The sequence below is a fragment of the Cydia splendana genome, chromosome 17 (genome assembly GCF_910591565.1).
Source record: "Cydia splendana chromosome 17, ilCydSple1.2, whole genome shotgun sequence".
Classification (NCBI taxonomy): domain Eukaryota; kingdom Metazoa; phylum Arthropoda; class Insecta; order Lepidoptera; family Tortricidae; genus Cydia; species Cydia splendana.
In genome coordinates, this window is record NC_085976.1 from 8,870,488 (window position 1) to 8,895,649 (window position 25,162).

Consider the following 25,162-nt stretch of genomic DNA (forward strand, 5'->3'; position numbering starts at 1 on the left):
TAATGCGGGTAATTGCAGCGTGGCGGCGCCACGTGCGGCGGACACAGGCATGTATGTAAATAGACGTGCGACTTGATTTGTGTGAAAACTATGCTGTATTGTACGACTAATATAATTACAGATGTAGTGCATAGTTGTTTTCCTTCGTATTTTCTAGGAAACGTTCGTATTTGTCATGCTACTTCAGTCAACCTCAGTACTTTTTGTACCGATACTGACTGAAATAGCAAGACACGTTCGTACGTTTCCGTGAAAATACGAACGAAAATAATTATGCACTACATCTGTACCTACCCTTGTTCAGAATTAGAAAGAGTAGACGCATATATCGCTCGCGATACAAAAAGAGAATAGAATAGAATAGAAAAAAAATATTTCTATTCTATTCTATACAAAAAGGCAGTGCGTGCCCGGGTATTTGTCGGCTCTGGTTAATACTTTTAGGTTAGTTACAAAAGTATTTTTATTATTTTATTATGTTCCTAAGTATCGTATTTAAATCGAGAACAATCGATTTTTTAAAGGAATTAATTAAAAAATACATTCAAACAAACGCACTTTTCTAGTTTTAAATCATTCATTCAAACTCTTAAACAATTCATTTGCGTTCTGTATACACCGTACCTAATAATCGTTCGGCACGTGAGTTGCATTTGCAATGTCTATTTATTATATATCCGTTCGGGTGTGGCATCTGTGGCGGCTGCTGGCAATTCGTTTTATTAATGAAACCGATAAAACCGGGAAAAGTCAAATAGACAAATAATCACACGTGGGATATTTCAGGCTATTCGGGTAAATTCATGTAAATGAGGACGATGGCTTATTTTTACATTTTCGAATTTTGTTTGCATGTAATTAAAATTGCATGGATAAAATATTTAAGTATTGCATGCAACTAATATTCTACCTATATTTGTATTTTGGTAATTTGCAGTATGTTTAGGATTTGAAGGTAGGCATGGTTCGTATAACTTTAATTCGATTTTGATTCATTTCAAACTGAAAAGTACAAAAAGAAAATAAAGTTTTGACAACTAAACTAGACTGAAATGAAAATTTATCATGGAAACCTTTACAACAGGTGACGAAATTCGCAAGATGTAATACTCGCACACCTCACTAGCCCACTTCCCTCCATTAAATCTTCAGCAGTAATAAACCGTAATATAAGACCCGTTGCATAATTGTCGAGGGATTTCTTCCGGGCTCGGACACAGAGAATTGAACTAACCAGAGCAACAGTTTCATATAAACATGCTTTGATAGTATAAACTTTTAATAAGTTCTGAGCGCATTTACAGTAGGGTTTTATTCGAGTGGTCCGTATGTTACGTAGGGCATTTCCACAGGCAACAATACAGGCAGGAAAACAGCGATCGAGAAAGGAAACGCAACGTAGGAACAGCTCTTAAGTAACATTCTAAGAACTTAAACTGCGTTAATTTGTTATCATAGTAGTCTAAGAGCTAGCCACGAAAATAGGTATGCAATTTATAGAGCAACGAAATCCCTCTAGTTAGTATGCCATACTATCATTATTAATTAATCCGGGCGCCTGGCAGCTGTTTAGCGGTGGGTGCGGGAGTGGATGGGCAACAAAGGGGTTGTAAAATCAATTGAAGGTGTGCAATTTATAGAGCTCTGTGTTTGGTGTGATATAATAGCTAATTATGTATTTAATTCAAATACAACAATGCCAGGCGTTTTATTTGGGGAAAAAGTAGTGCCAGGTGATGAAAGTACACAATCACTTGAGCGCCTGCTGAAGACCACGAGCAAAGTGCACCTGACTCACAATTGCTTTACGCATAGTGTCGTATATGTCTTCTACTTTTTGTACTCTGTCACAGAATAAATAATAGTACTTCTCTGTTCAATTACGCCTAGGTAAGTGTTAGGAAAAAGACGGGCAACCGTCCACTCCCTCACCCACCGCTGAACAGCTGCAAGGCGCCCGGATTAATTAATAATGATAGTATGGCACACTAACTAGAGGGATTTCATTGCTCTATAAATTGTATACCTGGTTCCGTGGCTAGCTCTCCGGCTATAGTGTCAAATAGTTATCTGTTGAAAGTCTGTTACTCTGGTTAGTTCCATTCTCTGTACTCAAGCTATTGCTCTTGGTTCATAAAGTTTATTATTAAGTTGCTCGACATAACACGCCGACAAAGAGGAAGGAAGTAAACAGTTTATGCAAATCTCACATGTTCCTTATTTTTTAGGGTTCGGTATTGGCGAAGTGTGCTAATAAAAAACGAAATATAAACATACATTTTGCATTAGGGTGTGTAATGTTTAATATAATTATAAAAAAACTATCATACATTTGTTATAACGCCATTTGATATATTATTGTATGTTATAATGTAATTTTTATTATACGTTTCCTTTATTATATAGTGATTTCATCTAAACTGTCATTGATATAATGCCTAATGTAATATAATTTTCAAATAGCGTATAGACATCTTTTATAATGACATTTGTTATATTATATTTTTGTATAACGTAATTCTTCATACAATTTTATCAAGTATGAATACATATATCGTATAACATTTTTTGTCATATTTCATTTACTGATAACGTAGTTACATACTTTTTATAACTAAGTAGTACGCACTACGCAGGCCTACTGGTTTTGCTAGCTATTTTATTTTAGGGAGGTCGCAGTTCTAACCTAACCTAACCTATTTTTTCACGGTTTTCGTTCTGCGGGGCCGCAGTTCAAACCTAACCTAAACCACTTTTTTGATAGAATATTTTATTCTACGGAGGGTTAAAGTTCTAACCTAACCTAACTCTCCTTTTGTTAGGTAGTTATTCGTTTGTGCGGAGTCGCAGTTCCAACCTAACCTAACCCATTTATGTTATGCAACTATTATGCTACATAAATAATTATGTGATGTCACTTGTTATAACAAATAATATGCTTTAGAGTATGTAATAATTATGGCAATGTATATTAGACGAAGTATAAATATACCTTATGACCATTATACCAATAATAACATTATGTATACCGTTAATTAGGTATTACGGTAGTATGCCATTTATTACGTTATTCAAAATAACGATATATCTAACTATAATGTATGAAAAGTAATTATAACAAATGTAATGCACCCTCTGCATTAAGGTGACAGTCCATTTCCAATGACAGCAGAACTACCATTCATTTTACTATGGAAATTAACAATAACACCGACGCAATTCGTACTAGTAGTGCAGCTGCGGTCAGAAATGGAATGCTACCCTTAGAGTCACACAAACTTAGCCGCCGCCATAAAATCGAAATCACGCTCTCATTTAAAAACGACATTTCGAAATAACATGACACAATTGAACATTCAAGTAACATACCGGATGCGACCTGTAACAGGAGCAAAAAATTAAACTGCAGGATGTACTACTCCTCAAACTGACCAACATTTATTCAGAGACTTTTAAAAAGAACTTGTGTTTTGATTTTTAGTACACTATTAAGTTTAATATACGCAACGTATTGCGAAATTCGTTATTGTTAAGGCGTGATAAACAACGTCAAATACAATGATAATGGCGTACATTGAAGATGGCGTACATTGAGACTGTTCTCATCTCTGGTCTGGAATACCGATATTCCAACTTCTTCCACTTGACTCCATCCAACGTCGGGCAGTTCGTATAGTTGGTGATCCCGATCTCACAGCCGGTTTGGAACCTCTCAGCCTTCGGAGAGACGTTGGCTCTCTGTGCCTGTTCTACCGTCTGTACAATAGGAAAAGGTGTGCCGCACCTCCGATCTCCGACGGCGCACAGACCTCTTCTTCTTAATAAACTGTCGCTGCAACAATCATCTGTCAAGATGCTGTGGCCAATGATGACAATGGGAATGTTCTGAAGAACGTTTTGAATTGTTGCCACCGTCGCGTTTTTACCACCGCACCTCCCGCTAAAGAAACAAAGCTCATTACATAGCTCATACTCACTTCCTCGACACGTGGCAAACCAAGAACAACTCGCTCGTTGTTGCCCGGAACGAGCCTGTTACAAAATTGCATGAAAGTACGGAACCTTCCCGGAATTTATTATACCGTCTATCTTCTTCTTCTTCCTTGCGTTTGTACGGTGAGTAGGCACATGACGTGTTGAGTATTAGGGTCAACACGTCATGTGACATTTAAGGTGACATTTAATAAATAGAAAATATATTTAATAAAATAATCAATATATCTAATTACATTTTCATAAAGGTCACCTAAATGCCACTCACGTAGGCCACTAGTATATAAGCACCAATTTACTCAATAAAGATGTTCAGTATTCAGCAGACTTTCATAGTATTCATTACTACCCGAACGCTCCACATTACACGTTATCCCGGCATTTTGCCACGGCTCATGGGAGGCCGAGGTCCGCTTGACAACTAATCCCATGATTTGACGTAGGCACTAGTTTTTACGAAAGCGACTGCCATCTGACCTTCCAACCCAGAGGGGAAACTAGGCCTTATTGGGATTAGTCCGGTTTCCTCACGATGTTTTCCTTCACCGCAAAGCGACTGGCAAATATATTGGTACTAGTAGGGGTTTGAAACCGCGACCTCCGGATTGAAAGTCGCACGCTCTTACCACTAGGCCACCAGCGCTTCACCGTCTATCATATATATAAAATTGAAAAACCAGAACGGGATAAAAAACGAGGGAAGAAGCGAGATGGCGCCTTACAAATTTCTAAAAAAGTTTTTGACACGTTTCTCGAATACGACACACGTATGATAAGAAAAACCTGTTCAAATCAATTATCTACATATGGGAATAGAACTAGAGCATAAAAACTATCGCTTCCGATGCGTATTTAATTTACAATAAGGAAAATAAATTGTCATAACAATCTTCATTTTACGACATCGGCCATTTCTCGGCAATTCTCGGTTGCTTTCGTTTGGCGGTGCTACAGATTAGACCAAATAATCCGTAAGTTAAAGTAAACTAAATTATGTTTGTCATGTTGGTATACAGGTATTTCTGAGTTTTTTACACGAAGTAAAATAAAAAGTGCTGTCAACCTCAACCTTAGTCTATAGAGCCCATACGAGTGATTTATGTCATATATGACTTATCATTCTTATCAATCAAAGTAATTACTATATTATTATGATCAATTTGTATTTTGTTGTTTTAAATTTATTTTTGAGTCATATTATTCAGATTGACTTTCACGGCATCGGCAAACATTGCCATTCGTCCGGGGAACGGGCTAAGAATGCTGAGATGGGCCAAAAATACAAAGTTGATAGTAAGTTATGTAGGTAGATTAAAGTGCATGTTCAGATATTATTGAGCGACCTGATAAAAATAAGCAAATGTACAGTCAGCAGTCAGCCAAATATCGTAATATAATTTTGTTGCCATAGAAATAAGGATGTGGTCCGATATAGTGGCGAAATATTGAGAGACAAAAGCGGCTAAATTCAGTGGTGGCTCGGACACTAAGAGAGAATGGGAGAGGATCGTGCCGTGAAGAGAGCGCAGGTACTTGGGACAAAAAAATGGGAGACGCCCGAGTGGACGTCCTAGGTACCGCTGAAACGACGTAGTTGCTCAAGACCTGCTCAACCTCGGCCATGGCGACTGGCGAGAGCTATCGCAAGACCGAGAGGACTAGACTACCTATGTTTGTATGAAAAGACGATTTAAGGGCGGTGGTCGTCCATATTCGTCTTAAGGCGAAAATTAATCTAATGAACGTTTTTGCAACTAGGCTTATAAGAACAAATAATAATTGTATCTTGAAACAAGTTTTAAATAAATACGTGTAGATGAAAAAATACAATCTTGCCTTTTATCAAATCACATAATTTTTTGATAAATTTGCGAATTGAGTTATCCAAATAACGGCTACAAATAAGAAATCCCTATCACAGTTTTACACCATGGCAGGGTTGAATACATAATAATGTCGGTATTTAACTAAACATATTTAAGACGAACTCTTTATTTCATTTACGCGAGCGGAGCTGCGGGCCCGTCTAGTGTTAAAATAAAATTCTACTTCAGTTTAATATTAATATTTTTATCCTCACTTCAACGAAGCTTAACGAAATGATTTAATACTTAGAATATAAATGGAAACAAGGAAATATTTAGAAGAAAAATAAATAAATTCAACTGATCTTTTTAATAAGGAAAAGAGGGTATTGTACACGTAAGGAAATAAAATGGTTGAAACATAATAAAGATATTAAACTTGTATATGTGACGTCCCACGGTCAAAGGTACCTTATGGCGGGTATGGAGTTATGCATACCCCAGTAATCTACAATAAATAAGCTATCGATAACACAAAAGATCAACCTTCTAGGTTGCGTAGTTACAGAGATATGATTTTTTGAAAATAATGTTGTGAAATGAGCAACTTTACGATAGAGAAGTTTTAAGTTTAGGCGCCTAAAAAACTATGTTCCTGAAGTAAGTTACATAGTTGACTACAAATAATAATACCTTATATATCTGAGATTAAAAAAATATTGCGACTTGTTCTGTAATGCAAATAGAAACTTTTGATATCGACTGATTTATGTGTATACTAACCAATCTCTTGAAAATAAAGTTTTATTTCATTTTCACGATTGATTGCAATGAGCTCTCAAGATTTAAATTTTATCTATTAGAAAACGACACTGACAGACCGTTTAAGCAAAAAACAATACCGATTTAGAGGTGAAAATGTATTTGCGACTTTTTCATATAAAATCACAAAATTGAATATTATTACTTTTAATGTGACACACAATCAATTTTTCTGAGCACATATGAAAGAAATTCTGTCATTCAAATGAAATAAATCCTAAAACCCCAACTAAATACTATATTTAACCCCTTATGCCACTTTAAACTTACATAACAATAACAGTATTTGCTCCATACATTTACGAAAAGGTACCTTATGGAAATAAATCTAATAATACATCACTACAAAATATCAATCATATTACAGTTTATCTTTTATGAATAGAAAATATTAATTTACATTAAACTGTCCCCAATTTAATTAGTTCTTCGTCATAATAATCTTAAAAAAGACCAATAATTTGTATGTAATGAAAAGGTACCTTGTGGTCAAGTTACATGATGAGGCATGATGATGATGGAACAGTTAGGATAAACTAATAATATTTTGAGGTTAAGATGGTCTAAATCGTCTATTTCTTATCAATAATATATTTCGGTTGCTATTGAAGATAAGCGGCATTGAGGTTCAATGACCTCAGATATTCCATAAGGTAATGCGTCAGGTATTGGCATTTTTCAGCAAACCAATGGCTGATTTACTGCATGCGACCAAACCAAATGAAGATTATTCTAGTTAAGAAAGACTTGACGAGAGTAACTTTGGTATAATAGCAGTCTACTTGGATTTGTGATGTCGGTCTATGTACGGTTATAATATTTGCGAGGCGCCCCAACCAGAACTGAAATTATCAAATTAGTTTTGCAGAATGCTAATACAGTTCTCTACCAAACTTCTTTTCCCGTATTAACTAGTTTTTTTGGGAATTTTCAATCTTTTTTCCATAAGGTACCTTTTCTACTAAACTCTGAGACGACATTACTAGGCTTATAACTAACTTATAACAAAAATAAAAACAGGTAAACAAACGTTACGCATTAAGGTTTCAGATCACACAATAAAAAAAGATTGAGCAGTTTTTCACCTCTTTACAAAACATTTAATATCTCCGAAACTAGAAACCCTCATAAGGTACCTTTTCCCGTGGAACGTCACATATTTTTCCTCGATCTTCATACCTATATTTTCGATTGTTCACTAGTTCTTAACTTTGAACTGTCGCCAGCGGCATTTTCGGACCGATACGGCCTTCAAACCTTCAAGAAAAGAGTGTACTCCCATCTTAGAGGCCGGTAACGAACTTACAACCCCTCGGGTGCACCCGTCCATGGACGGTAATCGCTTACCATCAGGCTTTTCGTCTGCTAGTTTGCCTCCTATGTCATAAAAAATAACTAAATTATGATAAAATCTAGCCTATAATTGGTTTAAGTATACAAGTTACCTTCGCCTTTAACTTATAACAAGGTGCTCTCAAACTTAGTTTCACAGCACAATGAGTAACTACTTACGTACGTACGTGCAAGTTGGGAATTGATTAATTATTTATATTTGCTAGCACGTGGCCTCATTCATTCGGAATTGTACTGAAAACGTATTAATAGTCTAAATATAAATAAATAAACGTGTAATTAGAAAAACCGGAAATGTGCGAGTCGGACTCACCCACCGAGGGTTCCGTACTTTTTAGTATTTGTTGTTATAGCGGTAACAGATATACATCATCTGAGAAAATTTCCATTGTCTAGCTATCTCGGTTCACGAGATACAGCCTGGTGACAGACAAACAGACAGACAGACAGACGGACAGTGGAGTGGGAACGGAACCCTAAAAATACAACGTATTATAATTTACTACATTTTTTATAATATTTACAGATATATTCAAAGGATAGCCGTAGTCGTATGCCACGATTATAAGCTTTTATTTAAAGCGGCATACGACCACGAATCCTTTGAATCTCTGTAAATATATAAATAAAATAGTAAACTATAAAACTTATTTTTTCAGCTTTAAGCTATGCTCGCGAGGTCTAAAGGTCACAGAGCCACTAGTATTTATTTATTTATATTTATTGTCAAAAGACATATAACTATTATTCGTTTTCAAAAAAATGTTTTGCTGTGTCATCGTCTCATCGTCATCACTACTTATCACAAAATATGGCTGATATGCCACTTTCTCGGTCTTATAGTCTAATTCGACTTATATACTTTTACTCGTAATTTAGTCATTTATATTAATAACTTATATTTTACTCGTATGTCAAATTGACATTAGTTAGTGATGAGTTCATGTTTCTGAACATCTATAGGAAATGCCTGCATCACCTCTCGAATATCTTAGTGTTCTGGGTAGGTACTTAAGTACTAAGTCTAAGTTCTAAGAACCTATTTACCTGACGGCGCAACATTTAGTACGGAGTAAGTCCTATTCGGATAACATCTAACAGCAAGAATCATATGAAGTAGGTATTGACAGTGCAAGTGTAATGATAAAAATATGTACATTCAACAAGTAATATGAAATTAAACTGGAAGAATGTAATGACAATAATTGTGGCTTTCCATCACAGAAGGGTCCTTATGCTCCAGTGCAATAAGGACGATTCCATCTAAAACTCCAACATAAATTCTGATAGAAACGTCGTTATGGCAAATGAAAGCCATAACAATTTTGCATGTCATATTTTTTTCAATACCACAATGTTATCTGGCCAACAGTAAAAGAATCATACATGTTTAATCGTTTAAACTGCGTTAACGCCTGCTGGTGTGTCCGTCACACATAAATGATGCACATGATATATGTTGCTGGTTGCTAGACCCAATATTCTGGGTGATTCGGGAGCTCACGTCCGACTGCGATACATATTTCATCCTGGTTTGCGGCGCATGGGACGAACTGAGGCGTTTATGGGTTATATTTAGCAATGCACTCACGAGAACTTTCCAAAGTTGCGAAACTTTCCACATGAGAATTTCTCGGTAACTTCTGAGAATGTTCTCGAGAACGAGAATTTATTTATTTATCGTAGTTTATACCATGAATATTCACGATAGTTTAGGTGTAGTCCTTACCCCCAGAAAATTCCGACTTTTGGTCTACCGCTTCCGGTCAGAAAAATGTATGACGGCCCGGCCAAACGGTCAGACGTAGGTGGGGGGTGCTCGACCAAATGTCATAGACGGACCCTGGCAGTTTTTGACGCCGTCATGTTTTTTTCAATATGGCCGACTTTTTTTAAATTTATTTCAAGTTTGTCCACGCTGAAATTTTGGTCACAAAATCTCGGGGTCCCTTACCTATATCTTACCTACGAAAAATTTTTTTTTGGAAAAATGCTACAATTGCGGGAAAACTGACCACTTTTATTTTGTATGGCAACTTTTAAACGGTGCGTAATAGGTGGGGGGGGTGCGCGACCAAATGTCATAGAGGGCCCCGAGACAAAACAAACTGCATTAAAAAAAACAAAATGGCTGACTTTTTTTTTTTTTTTTTTCAAGTTGGTCCGAGCGCGCTGAGATTTGGCATGGCGGGAGCTAGAGGCAACTAGATTCCTCTAAAAAATTTTTTTTTGGAGAAAATCCAAGATGGCGGAACAATAATTTCCATGTTGCAGGAATGTTCTGAGAACATTCTCGAGAACGTTTCCGCTTTTTGGGAATGTTCTGCAATTTGTACATTGCTAGTATTCTCTATTAGATGGCTGAGAATCGTGATCATTTCAAGTCAATCAGCCTTGGAGCAGCATTCGAAAATTTCAAATCTGTATTTGATTTTATATTTATTAAATTACGCATAGATATTCACTGTGAAAAATAGGTAACATACGAGCAAAATGCACAGCGAAAAATGATATTATTAGAAACTAAATCAATTTGTAAAGTTCGAAATACCTGGTGATGATGTCATTGAATTTACTTGAGAAGTTGGTTTTGTGAGAAGTCTATTTTCAAATACTTTATTTCGTAATAGTCTATTTGAGAAGTTATAACAGTAGGTATATCATTCAACCCCCATTGTCACTAGCTAAATACTTGTACTGATGACATTAAATAATAATATGTACATATAAAGCCCCATGCAAGAGACTCGAGGCCGAAATTGACAATTTTTTCGCAGAAAAGGTGAACTTGCTTGATTAAATTTTATTTAACGAAGCACCGTAACGAACAAAAAATACAGTGCTTCAGTTTTCCATTTCGGACATATTGAAAACATAATCACGTAGTTTTTGGACCAATCGCCGACAAATTGAATTAAAGCTTGCGGGTGTCGCCCCTTAGTTCCATGCCCCGTCGTCACAAGACCTTCTTCCTTTGAACTACTCCCCCATTTATAAATGACTAACGTTCTGTCACTCAGAACTATTCGAAATACTTTTTTTCGGCTCTGGGAGATATTTGAAAGCGAGTAACAATAACTTCATAGTGATCAAACGTGCATGTATCAGACTGCCTCTTTTTACGTACTGCTTGCTATTATGCACGGTGGGGCTGATTGGTGGGAATATACAATTTATTATAAATATATTTGTTACTATTATTATTTCATATGTTGTATGGCGGTCAGCAAAATATTATCAGCGCGTGACGATAGTTTGATATTCGTTAGCTCACGCGCTGATCCAGTTCAGATAGTGTTTGTACCTAGGGTTTGCACGACGGATCCGAAATGTATGGGAAGATCCGCGGATCCGGATCCAGATCCGGATAATTGCATACATTTCGGATCCGGATTGCAAACCCTATTTGTACCTATAGCGTAGATTAAAGATGTACAATTACGATCACTCAACTGTATAAATTAGTCCAAGTCTACCCGTCAACGGTACCTTTAACTCACCCAGCTACGTGCCTCTATATATTGTTTTTAAGCATTCTGGCAAATAAAATAATTCTAATTTTATTATATTGAAATCCAATTAAGAACCCGTGAACAGGAGGTTCGTATTATTTTTAAAGCGAAGTGTAGTGTTGTTATAATTCTTATAATATATTTAAGGTTATGTGGGGTAAGAGAAATTTTGCTCGGGGTAAGAAAAACTGTTTTAATTTTTTTTATATATTAAGTGTTTCTCTTGCCCTAGTGTTTCTCTAAATAATCTTATCTATAAGTCTCCATAACTTAAAAGGACTGTAAAGCCCAATGGGGTTCAAAGTTTCTATTCTGCACCAAAACCGGCACTAGAATATAAACTCATCGTGTGTCATCCAAGTTTAGATTGCTCGGAATTACAACCTGTCTGCTAAGCGACTATTATGCGGAGCTGTGTTAAGAGGATAGTGGACGACCTCTGCTTCAAAAACGTGGTCCTCATTTTCCTCCCTGGATAGATAGATAGAAAGATTAAATTAGTATTTTATACAATCGTGATATGCTGAGTTGCCTAAGTAAGGTACGAGATTGAAAAGCTTGATTATATCACTATTGTATACAATAATTTTTTTACTTAGTCAACAAAAATAATACTTTAAACTAGTAGAATCATAGAAACAAACCAAGCCAAAAGTATACAGCTAAGATTCGCGAACAGCCGCGATACCTTCATGCTGGTACGTGCCCCGGCCGCCGCGCCCCGCGCCCCACGGCGGGCTGGTCAACGACACCTTCTCGTAACTCATGAGGCCCTGGTACTTGCTCCGCGCTAAATTCAATTTTTAGACAGTTGTTTTCTCGATTTTGGCCACCGTAGCCTATGGAGACTAACAAGCAACACTAAGTGGTTTTCGTAGTCTATGGATGTCGCTATATTAAGGGTGTCACACGCGCGTTTCTGACTTATGAACCAATTGTTTCTACTATACAACCTAAAATAATTAATTTGAGCTATGGTTTTGTTCCGTCCTCTTGATCGCGGCGAGCTGTGATTGGTCAATTTCATTATAGTTGACTAAACTGTATCGATATGAATATTATAGTTGAGTTGGGAGCCCATACATTAAAAATACCCATTTGCAGTTTGGTATAAGAAATCTTAATTCAAGAATTACAGTCGACTAGTAGAAAAACTCTTTATTGGCACACCTCAGTAAAAGATACAGCTTAAAGAAAACAATTAATTAAAGATCTTATAGCTCTTATAGCTGAAGAGCGATTTGGATATTGATATTATGGAGAGTGATTTGGTTTTTTTTTAATTAATATAATATGCGCGCGTATGAGATGCACATGACTCGAGGACGTATCAAAACACGATAAAAACCTTATCAATTTTTTATACTGAATTGGCCTCCAAGCTTGATTAATCTAATATGCATGTATTCTGTATTCCACTAGGATGTAACGCCCCAGGGCATTAGGTAATCGTATATCTACTAATCATAATATATTAGGTACCTCGCCATGCTACATACAGTCGAACATTGTTATTAGCAAACCGTAATTAATGGTAGGTATATGCGATTGATCCAACCATCGGCAATCAAACAGCTTCTGTTCAAAGCCGGGTTTTGATTATAATGATTATATTATACATTGTTATTGTACAGTTCGCATTAAATAGATATGAGGCAATAGGTAATGGGCAAAGTGGCCAAATTATATCGAAACTAATCGTTATTTCTATGTTAACAAAGGTAGGTACTACTTAGATATAATCGCAATGGTTTCTAGCAGCAGCGACCGGCCGCGGCACGCACACCACGAATAGGGTAACATTCAGTTTCTGACCGCAGCTGCACTACTAGTACGAACGCGTCGGGGTTATTGTCAATTTCCAGAGTAAAATGAATGGTAGTGCTGCTGTCGCTGGAAATGGACTGTCACCTTAATATAAGCTGAAGTGCACGTAGGAGCGATCGTAGTTGAAACACCTTCAGTTCGTAACGGGTTTTCTAGTGAACATACGTATCGTCTGCCGTGGCGTAGCGTGATATGCAGGCGATATATATATGTCGGACCCTGACACCAGAAAGACGTATTGCAGCGTTATAGTTCATTATTTTAGACGCCTGTATAAAATCGATTAGCAATGTTGAGCTACGTATTATTTGGTTGTAACGAAATAAATAAAGTTGCGTAGAGAGTAACGCCGTCTATTGGCGCATTGTTGAAATAAAGTTGCGTAGAGAGTAACGCCACCTATTGGCGTGTTGTTGAACTGAGATGACAGGTAGAAGGCTTTGGAACGTCGAGAGGTTTCTCTCGAGTGAGCGTAGGCACGAGTTGGCGTTTTTGTCGGTATGTTGGTAGACTGGCCGAGCAGGTTTGCCAACTTGACTGAGGCGGGAGCGGAGAGGCTCCGCCGCTGGTAGTTCTTCTTGATCGGACCGCGCTAGAGATCGGACATACTCGTTAGCCAACCTCGTGCCTAACTCGCTACGTTCCTGAAGGCTTATACCTAAAAGGATTATTCTGATAGCTTATAGAATCCCGCGTTGTTTAACCATTTAGCTAAGTGTTTTATTTCAAGTGTTATTTTGATTTCTTATGTTTCACTAGCTTTTGCCCGCGGCTTCGCACGCGCAGGAGAGTTTTTTTAATTTTTTTTTTTACGGACTGAACAGTGACTGACCTTAGTCTCACCTGCTGGAAAGTGATGACAAGGCCGAAGGTGTAGGGTTGTAAAATAACGGTTTTTTTTTTCTGACTTGAGAAAAAACATGAAAAAAAACCGTGAAAAAAAAAATTTTTTTTCTGGAGTACGTTTTTTTTCAAAAGTATGAAAACTCAAAATTTGCAAGGCAGTTAATACTTTTATACGGTTGTTTTACTTGTTTTAGACTTTATGTCAGTTTATGTTAACCATTTAACCAATTTAATTTAACAACTTTGATTAATAACAACATAAATGAAATCTGTAGTGGTAGTTATCGCAATTTACTGTTGGCAACACCAACGCCTCTCGTCGCCGCATCGGGGAATTCAGGGATTCCCCAAAAATTACTTAGTTTTAAGTTACATATACAAATAAATCACGAAAAACCGTTATTGTGGCATATTTTTGTTCATCTGAAAAAAAAACCTAATTTAGAAAAAAAACCATGGTGCCAGGTTTTTTTTTCATGTTTTTTTTCATAAATTTGAAAAAAAAAAACATTTGGTTTTTTATCTATTTGCAACCCTACGAAGGTGTAGCTCACTATTTCAGTAAAAGCGTATTCACAGTATTCACTCTTGACTTGAAGACACCAATTGTAATTATATCGATTAATCGAGCTCGACTTATTTAATATAATCTAATGTACGTTTTGTACCTAACACCTTTTAATTTATATTTTTTATTTATGTAGTTGTAGCCTTTTGTACCTATAGCACCTCCTTATACACTACATTAGTGGTTGTCCCTTGGATTGCTAGAGGACGGTAAACATTGGGACTCAACTTTAGAGGAAGCTGTGTTGTGCGATTCTCCCTTCAAGCTGCGTGAACTTTTCATAATAATGTTAGTTTTTTGTCAACTTACTGACCCGTTAAGTCTCTAGGAAAAATATAAGGACAGTTTTTCAAGGAGAGAATTGCAAAATGGTGCGGAGTTTTACATGGATGAAGTGTATCAGTGTGTGTGATTTGCTGATACCTAGCGGAGGTGTCACGGTTTACCTCGGGGTGGGTTTGCTGATACCTAGCGGAGGTGTCACGGTTTACCTCGGGGTGGGCTTGCTGATGCTGATACCTAGCTACTGCTTCTCTGTGTACATCAGGGTTAATTCTTTGGTAATTGCTTACGGCAGCTTGGTGATCTGATGATTTGTTTTGCATATATTTATTTGCGGCAGCTTTTAGTTGTTTGTTCCATGTAGTATTCGTGAACCTGGCACGGCGTTTTTTAGTAACTGTTTTGGTAGCGGTAAGAGATAATGATGAGTCTGATTCTAAATGGGGTGGTAATCTCCTCATTCCTTCTCGTGGTAATCTTCTTGGCAACCACAGAGAGGAGTCAAGAAGGGGGGCTCTGATATTGTGGGTCTTACGAGTAATTCACTGCGAATATATACGTCAAAATGACCGCTAGACAAATCACTTGAAAATCTTAGTCGGCCCACCGGATTACCCACAGTACCAACTCTCATATATAGCGGCATTGTTGCGGTAAACTTCGAAAACCCACGGAAACAGTTGTCCTGCCGCTACCAACTCGCAGAGACTACCGTAAGTAAACGGGCGCGACATATCAAGGCAGTATTCAACGGAGCTGGAGTAATTATCACCGTTACTGTTAATGAGACATAATAACAAACTCCTCCCAGTTGGCCACCACGTGACTAACGATTTGCTCGCGCACCTCCCTGGCCATCACCTGCGTATCATACAGAAGATAGGAGATGGCGCGAAACAGCCGGCCTAGCCAAGGTTACAATCGCTATCGCTTCGACAACGAAAAGCATTATGTCTCTCTATCACTCTTCCATATTAGCGCGACAGTGACAGTTGCGTTTCGATCGCTACGGAGTGTAAGCGATTGGCATCTTGGCTACGCGGCCTGACAGGCTCCATCTCCAATTATAGGTACTACGGTGTGAGCCAACATGGTCCCATCAATATCCAACAATTCAACAGCCATTGTAGGTATTAGTGAAATTTTCCCTGAGCTAATAGCTAAAAAAAATTACTTTAAGGCATTGCATTCTCAAAAGTCTGGATCACGTGTGGCTGTAAATCAGCGTGTATGTTACAACCATCTATGCTATCTTCGTAATTAGCATTCCCCACCAGGGGCCATAGTTCACGTCGGCTACGTTATATTTTAATTTTGATCCCATTTTTGTAATTAGCGTCCCACAAAACCATGGAAATGATACCCATATTGATATTTTGAAATTTCAACCCCATTGCACCCCCACCAGGGGGATGATTGTTCACTTCGGCTACGTTAATTTTAATTTTGATGCCATTTTTGTTATTAGCGTCTCAAAATACTATGAAAACGATACTCATATTGATATTTTGAGATATCAACCCTATTGGGGACTTTTCCCCCTCTTAGGGGTTCAATTTTCAAAAAACCTGAAACACGTGTTTACTCATTTATCTTTAGGAATACTCCTGTGAAATTTGGAATAAAATAGTCTAACTAATCTTGTTTCCCCATACAAACTTTGGACCCCCATTTCACTCCTTTAGGGGATGAATTTTGAAAAATCCTTTCTTAGTGGACCCCTAGACCTTATAAGGAATCTAGTTGCCAAATTTGGGCTTTCTAGTCCCAGCGGTTTGGGCTGTGCGTTGATTTAAGTCAGTCAGTCAGTCAGGTCTTTCACGTTTATATATTTAGATTAGAAGCTTACTTTTGTGAAATAAAGAAATGATGTGTTATGTGTTGTTTTAACTTGTTTTGAAAAGATTTGTCCCGCTGAGTTTGTTGCCGGTCCCATATAGGGCTAAATCTTCTCATGTTAGAGGCGTAGGGTTGGAGCCGGCCTAGTTTGACTTGAATAAAGATTTAAACGGTTTCTTTTTACTTTCATATCGCTCCCAGATGTTAAAAATAGCAATTGGTTCTTTTAAACATTTAGTACTGAAGTATAGTAGGCACTAGTATGGTTAACGAGTCCTAATGTTTATTTCATGCACTGGTAGCAATGGTAGCATACTGGTTTAGCTGTGAAGTAATACATCGAGATACTACCCCACGCGCCCACCGCTTTTAGGACCATCGGTATTCGACATATATATAGCGCCGTATTCGGCGTGGCATCCCTCAGACTATTAGAAAAAAATTATACGTACTAATACACATCCAATCGTTAAATATCACTTATTTACAATATGCTTTAAGATCTTTAGCTGCCTTTAATCGATCCACCGCATTTACAGAAACTAAGATAGGTATACATCATTAACATTGATCCGGGATTACTCAAAGGCTTTAATTGAAACGACATTTGCCGATCAAACAATGTTAGTGCTTCGCTGAAACTCAGTTTGTATTTTATTTGCACCGACGTGCTTTCTTGTCTTGGCGTTTGCCAATTGTATTTTAAACTGGAGTTTAATCTATGTACGTGTTGTTGTTAGTAATGATATCGTAGTTGTGACTATGTATAAACATTAGAGGGTACATTGGGTAATAGGAGCGATATTCCAAAAAATATCAACGAGAGTCAAATAGAAACACGATTCGCCATACAGAGATTTTATCATAGTTGAATCACCGTATTTTCCCCTGTTTATCCCGCCATTTTGATGATTTTTGAAGTAAGCCATGAAAGGTACTCAAATGTTTTCTCATAAATTCAGTATACCTATTATATTTTAAAGATATTTTGCAATTTCGCATTGCAAGAATTGCCAGCCACGTAGACCTACGTCTAATAACTGCATGGCTGGCAATCTCTACTTTCTCAGGTTTTGTAGTAATGTACTATGAAATATACACAAAACTAAAATGAATAAAAAACACTTTACCTCCATTCATAAAACTTGTCAGACTTTGATTTAATTTCTTCACCCGTCGAGCGCAATTTCATATTTTAATAACGGTGCCCTTAAAACACTCCTGAAACATTTTTATCACTAAAGCTCCTTTTTTAATGCCCAAGAGTTCTTGCCTTTTCCAGGAAAATATTATGTGATATGAATCTTGGAAACTAAATAAATTGTGAATGCAGAGAATTGTGCAAGCAATAATACTGGCCATTTTTCAAAACAGTTTGGTAAAAAGATAATGAGTAAACTCTGGAGTTTTTTGAAAGTTTGGATCCACTGCAAGATATTTATGGCTTTTCTGTTAAATTACGAATTTTTAAATATTTAATTTCAGGATAGAATTTAATTTTTGTCTTGACGATGCTAGAAATCTTCTTTATTTAGAGTTTCTCGGCACATGAATGTAGGCTCACGACGTGTTTCCTTACTGAAAAGCTACCGGTCGTAGGTCGGTATAGGTAGGTAGGTCGTAGGTAGGCAATGACCTTTTATTTATGACCTCAATTTACTTACATCTATGTAGGTAGGTAGGTTAAACTCTTTGGGACGAGCCGGGAATAAAACTTATGACCGCCGCTTTAAAAACACATCTTATAGTTCAACTACCACGTCAGTCCCGCTTTATTTTACAAACCCTAAACCCTCTCGACTGGGGTCCCAGAGGTCGCGTCATGCAAAGTTGGCTGGCTTGATGAATAGCGTGTTTCAGACAGTTGGTGATTGATAAACGCACTTTTTGTTGCGAATCCACAACTTTCTATTTAGGAATAGTAGCCCTAAGTGGGGTTACAAATTAGGCAGCAATTTAAGCCGGGTAGTGATTAAAATATGTGAGTAAAACCACAATTATTACAGTGAAAACGGTGTATGAGTTATGTTCTGCCTAACCTAACGTAGGTACATTTCCCAGTGCTAAAACATTCAGACCAATTCGAACGTACACTGACATCAAAATGTGGACTTGAATATACGACCTCTGGGTAAGGCGTGTAGTTTTAAAATGATTTGTCTCTATATAGTGCAAAACTCAGTCAAATGAACACCAATATAACATTTCAATCACGCATCTTCCAACATAAACCACATATTATAAATTGATATCGCAACATAACATGTCAAAGGAAGCAACGTGTCAAGCAGGCTCCCAATTATTCCTGGTTCACTCGGTCGTGTGCGCCTCTGACGCCGATAATAATTAGTTACCGCCACGTACGACATCGACGCTGCAGCAGATTTGCCCGCAACTCAGCTGTGAAACAGATAAAACAAGAATTACGCAAAACTACGGACACGCCGCGGTCTTCTATTAGGCGTTTTATTGACCGCTGGAAATGGCTAATAGTTACTTAAATTTCACATAGACGGGAGAGATTATGTCAAGGCTGGAATCATAGAAGTGATATCGTTTAATACCATACAACCATACAACATTATACAAAGGATTCTTTTTTTCGCTCGGAATATTATACTTTTACTTCTATATGTATACCTACATTGACGTAAACTACCATGGTCAATTGGTCATAAAATTCATACATATCCTTCTTGAAAAACTCTTACCAATACGTTATTATATACCTAATGTGCAATGTGATTATACATGGATGAGTCAGTGTAGGAATGTTTTACGTTTCAATTCTTCTTCTCAGTGGTGTCAGAGTGGTCTTAGATATATGGTAATAAATACATACACCACTACTCTGTTAAAAGTGAACGACTGGAAAGTACTAATGCGGAATGTTTTAAGCAAGGACAACGGGACGAAATGGAAAGTACGTGTAACCAATAGACCGACGTCGGTGTAAAAACGCGGCATTTATAAACCAGTGCGAACGTGTGCCACCGAGAAACGCCGTCGTGACCCCAATAGTGAAACATTTCCAACAATTTTCTGTAACAACGGTAGTTGACGATAATTCTGTAAAAGGAAATCATTCTTTGGTCGCATGCCAGCGTTAACTGACTTTGGAGGAAAAATTCTGCAAGGCAGTCGTTTATTTCTTCGTTATTACTTAATCTCACAAAGAATGAGTTTTAATTTTACCGAAGCTATTATTTTCAGCGCAATGTTATTTTAAAAGCCACAAGATGAAGTATGGACTGGGTTGCCAGAGCTCAACGAGGGTGCGGAGTGTTAGGGTCGGCAACGCGCATGTAACACCTCTGGAGTTACAGGCGTCCATAGGCTACGGAGACTGTTTACCCGCCTGATGGCCGTATGCTTGTTTACCACCGACGTTTTTGGTTGAAGGAATGTTACTTTTGACCCTGACAGTATCGTATCACAGTGATCTCTTAGAAGCATTGTTCGAATTGGGCCGTAAGTCACACTTAAGCATCGAAGATCAGTTTCAGTACAGGTTGTAACTAAGGGTAACTATTTCGAGGACAAGTTTACCTACATTGTACCGATCTCACTGCTATTCCATTTTTCACTCCTAGTTCCACAAAACTAACCTTACCCTAGCCTCGTAAGGCCCACCATAAAAAGTTATAATTTGAACCCTGTTATATAGTAGATATTAGGGTGACTTTCGTTTGTTGTAGAAAACAGTGAAACAAACGAAATGCTACTTTATCCAGTTTTTGAAAGGTACGAACTAGATTGAAAGAGAGTGTATATTGTAATGCACATTGGGCCTTTCGAGGCTAGACTTATATTCAAGTTTAATTTAACCCATCGCCTCGCTGAGTGCCCCTAGAGCCACCTAACTTGATTCCGCGGGCTCAGGGGCTAGTACTTTATCCGGACAAATTCCAATTTATGACTCAGGTGGCCTTTTTAATCGTTATTCTTTATTTATTTTAAATTTGGATATTGTAACGTCGTTTTATTCTTTGGTAGCATATTCAACTTTTTTAATAACAAGTCGACAATTTGGAGAGCTAGTCTTGTCAAGATTATTCTGTGAATTAGGACGATGTCAAATTTATAAAATCTACCTATACCTCGTTTTCTAGCATTAGAAAAAAGGTGAGTCTTTTACTGAAAAACTCTGTCTCTTCCTAGCTATCTATCCCACGTGGTGGTGGGGTCAGCTTTCCTGCTTAACCTTCTCCACTTCGCCCTGTCCACGACATCGTCCTCGGATAACTTGCACTCAGCCACTCACTCATCTCCTTTAGCACTACATCCTTCCATTCTTGTTCTGGGTCTGCCCCTGGATCTTCGACCTGGGATGGAAAGTTGTAAAGTGTCATTCTATGGAACTAATGGAACTTGCTAACTATATGTAAACAAAAGTCACTAGTAAATTCATGATTCAGAGACAATTTCAATATGGCGATGGCGGTTTGTTTACATAGTTAGTAAGTTCTATAGAATGACACTTTAGTGCCAAATTTCCTACGTAGCCAGAGGGCCTTCTTTTTATGTGACCATACCATCGCAGCCTGCTGTCCTGCATTTTATCATTTTACTGAAAAACAATTTTGTTAAATAAGTTACAGCTAATATGTAACGATTATACCAAACCAAGGTATAGCAAGGATATAATTTACATTTTTTTGGTTTCATAAGTAATAGATACTATTTTTTAAGGGTTTTTCAATAAAAAGACATGTCAAGATTGTTTACCATTGTTCTAATGCTAAAAAAGCGAAAATGTCACAACATTTAATGACACGTGGACAAAAAATGTAAATTGCTCCACTGACATTGAAAGGTTAGGCGTACTCGTTAAGGAAGATAAAATTAGCGTTTTAATAACAGTCTCCTTTTAATCGTTTTTAATAAGCATCTCTTGGAAGTACGAGTACAGTCCTTGAGTCAGCAGTGCTAGTCAAGTAGCAATATACATATAAAATGTAAAAGCAAATAATAAACTGATGTTTAAGGCTATTATTATTTTTATTTGGGAACAACACTTGTACTTAATAATAACAATTCAATACCTACTCGTATTAGGTTACATAGAGCGATAGCCTAGCGGTAAGACCGTGCGACTGTCAATTCGGAGGTCGCGGTTTCCCCGAATCGTACCAATGAGTTTTTCGGACCTTATGTACGATATATCAATTTGATATTTAACAGTCGCTTTATGGCAAATAAAAACATAAGTATTAGGGGCTCACAAAATACTCCTACCTTCCAAATTCCGTTAATAGTAGTTTGTGTTACAAGGGATCAAAATGATATATTTCCGTCAAGGGCGTACATTGAATCCTGAATGAAGCGATGGATTCTACAATAGAATCCCGAACGTAGTGAGGGATTCTAAAGTAGAATCCTGAGCGTGATGAGGGATTCAAGAGTTAACGCCCAAGACGAAATAATTTTGATACCATGTGACACATACACACTTTCACATCAACTATGAGGAAAATAAAAAAATCTCAGTGTTGACACTACAGTGTTGCCACTTTTTAATTTCTACTCTTTTTTGCCAGGCTGTACATATGATGTTCATAGTTAATTATATTAATATTTTATACTGGCAATGAAATGTCCTTGAACAGAAAAGTGCCACTTTGATCCCTCCTAGCAGGGAAGAAAAAACCATTTTCTGATTAGGTGATGTGAAAAATATATTTTATAGTTTCCGTGTAAAATATAAGGGTTCCCTTTTTGTCATTTCGGCTACGGAACCCTAAACAGTAAAAAATATATATGATCCTCCATCCTTTGTCAGTCGGGTAAACTCAATCACTGTTTTCAAACTAGTTAGTACAGAGCATTAGCCATTCGTATACAGTTTCCAGATTCTCCCAATCGAATGTTTTATTGGACCGTTCGCAATCGGTATTGTTGCGCTGATGACGCCCGGTCCGGTCGATGTGAATCGCTACTATTAGTACTTGTTGGTTCGTAATCCAGTTGTGCTAATTTCGTCTCTTTCCTTTATAAGTCAAGTCAAACGACTGACACAGGAGCATACCACGGGCTGTCCCGTACAAACGCATTTTATTTCCTGTGTTGCGACTTTTTTTTCGGCATTTAAAGCAGGCAATTATATTTCTGTGCATATTTTTGAACATTTGTCATAGAAAAGGAAACTCTTATACCAGCAAATCTTCAGAAAATTCGCGTTTGTACGGGACAAACGGTGGACAATTTCATGGAATGCTCCCGCAGCGACGCAACGCAACCACAATGTTTATTGGCATTACGTTGGTTCGCTTTACGTCATTAAAAAAAATAGTCCGATGTATTAATACCTTTCTTTTACTTAAGTATTAAAACAAACGAGTAATATCTAATTGAAGCTTGTACCGCATTTACGAATAACGCCATATGTATGTATTGAGGGTAAAAGGACGCGTTATTGTGTCACAAAGTAAATATGATATTTTTCTCCCAACGCTTGGTATGTATTAGCATAAATCGGCAATAATATAGCAACTTTATATCTTTCCCGAAATGGTATTGCATTACGCTTGTATGACCTCGGGTTATGACTTTGAAAGGAAAACGTATTGAAGGAATATTATATGTTTCTAGCAACGTGTTATATTTATTGTATCTAAATAGAAACTACCAAGACAAAGGCTCTAAGTAGTACCGTTTTTGGGTGGGCTTTGTCATAGTTTCGAACCCTTATTATTTCAGTCAAAACATAACACATGACACGTGTTGTGTTTTGTGTATGCTACAGAAGCCATACGTTACATGTATCAATAACGGAATACGAGTAGATGACTGCTTCAAAAATATCGCCCTGGCAGCCAATAGGTCATGTCAAGCATTCCCATAGGCGCATAAAATGGGTCACGTCATGATTCACCAGTGTAACATGATCTTCAACTCTGTAATATCGAGGATGAACCATGTTGAATATCTATATACGAAATGTTAAAATAATGAACCATGTTGAATATCTATATACGAAATGTTAAAATAATGAACCATGTTGAATATCTATATACGAAATCTAAATATATAAACGTGAAAGACCTGACTGACTGACTGACTTAAATCAACGCACAGCCCAAACCGCTGGGACTAGAAAGCCCAAATTTGGCAACTAGATTCCTTATAAGGTCTAGGGGTCCACTAAGAAAGGATTTTTCAAAATTCATCCCCTAAAGGAGTGAAATGGGGGTCCAAAGTTTGTATGGGGAAACAAGATTAGTTAGACTATTTTATTCCAAATTTCACAGGAGTATTCCTAAAGATAAATGAGTAAACACGTGTTTCAGGTTTTTTGAAAATTGAACCCCTAAGAGGGGGAAAAGTCCCCAATAGGGTTGATATCTCAAAATATCAATATGAGTATCGTTTTCATAGTATTTTGAGACGCTAATAACAAAAATGGCATCAAAATTAAAATTAACGTAGCCGAAGTGAACAATCATCCCCCTGGTGGGGGTGCAATGGGGTTGAAATTTCAAAATATCAATATGGGTATCATTTCCATGGTTTTGTGGGACGCTAATTACAAAAATGGGATCAAAATTAAAATATAACGTAGCCGACGTGAACTATGGCCCCTGGTGGGGAATGCTAATTACGAAGATAGCATAGATGGTTGTAACATACACGCTGATTTACAGCCACACGTGATCCAGACTTTTGAGAATGCAATGCCTTAAAGTAATTTTTTTTAGCTATTAGCTCAGGGAAAATTTCACTAATACCTACAATGGCTGTTGAATTGTTGGATATTGATGGGACCATGTTGGCTCACACCGTAGTACCTATAATTGGAGATGGAGCCTGTCAGGCCGCGTAGCCAAGATGCCAATCGCTTACACTCCGTAGCGATCGAAACGCAACTGTCACTGTCGCGCTAATATGGAAGAGTGATAGAGAGACATAATGCTTTTCGTTGTCGAAGCGATAGCGATTGTAACCTTGGCTAGGCCGGCTGTTTCGCGCCATCTCCTATCTTCTGTATGATACGCAGGTGATGGCCAGGGAGGTGCGCGAGCAAATCGTTAGTCACGTGGTGGCCAACTGGGAGGAGTTTGTTATTATGTCTCATTAACAGTAACGGTGATAATTACTCCAGCTCCGTTGAATACTGCCTTGATATGTCGCGCCCGTTTACTTACGGTAGTCTCTGCGAGTTGGTAGCGGCAGGACAACTGTTTCCGTGGGTTTTCGAAGTTTACCGCAACAATGCCGCTATATATGAGAGTTGGTACTGTGGGTAATCCGGTGGGCCGACTAAGATTTTCAAGTGATTTGTCTAGCGGTCATTTTGACGTATATATTCGCAGTGA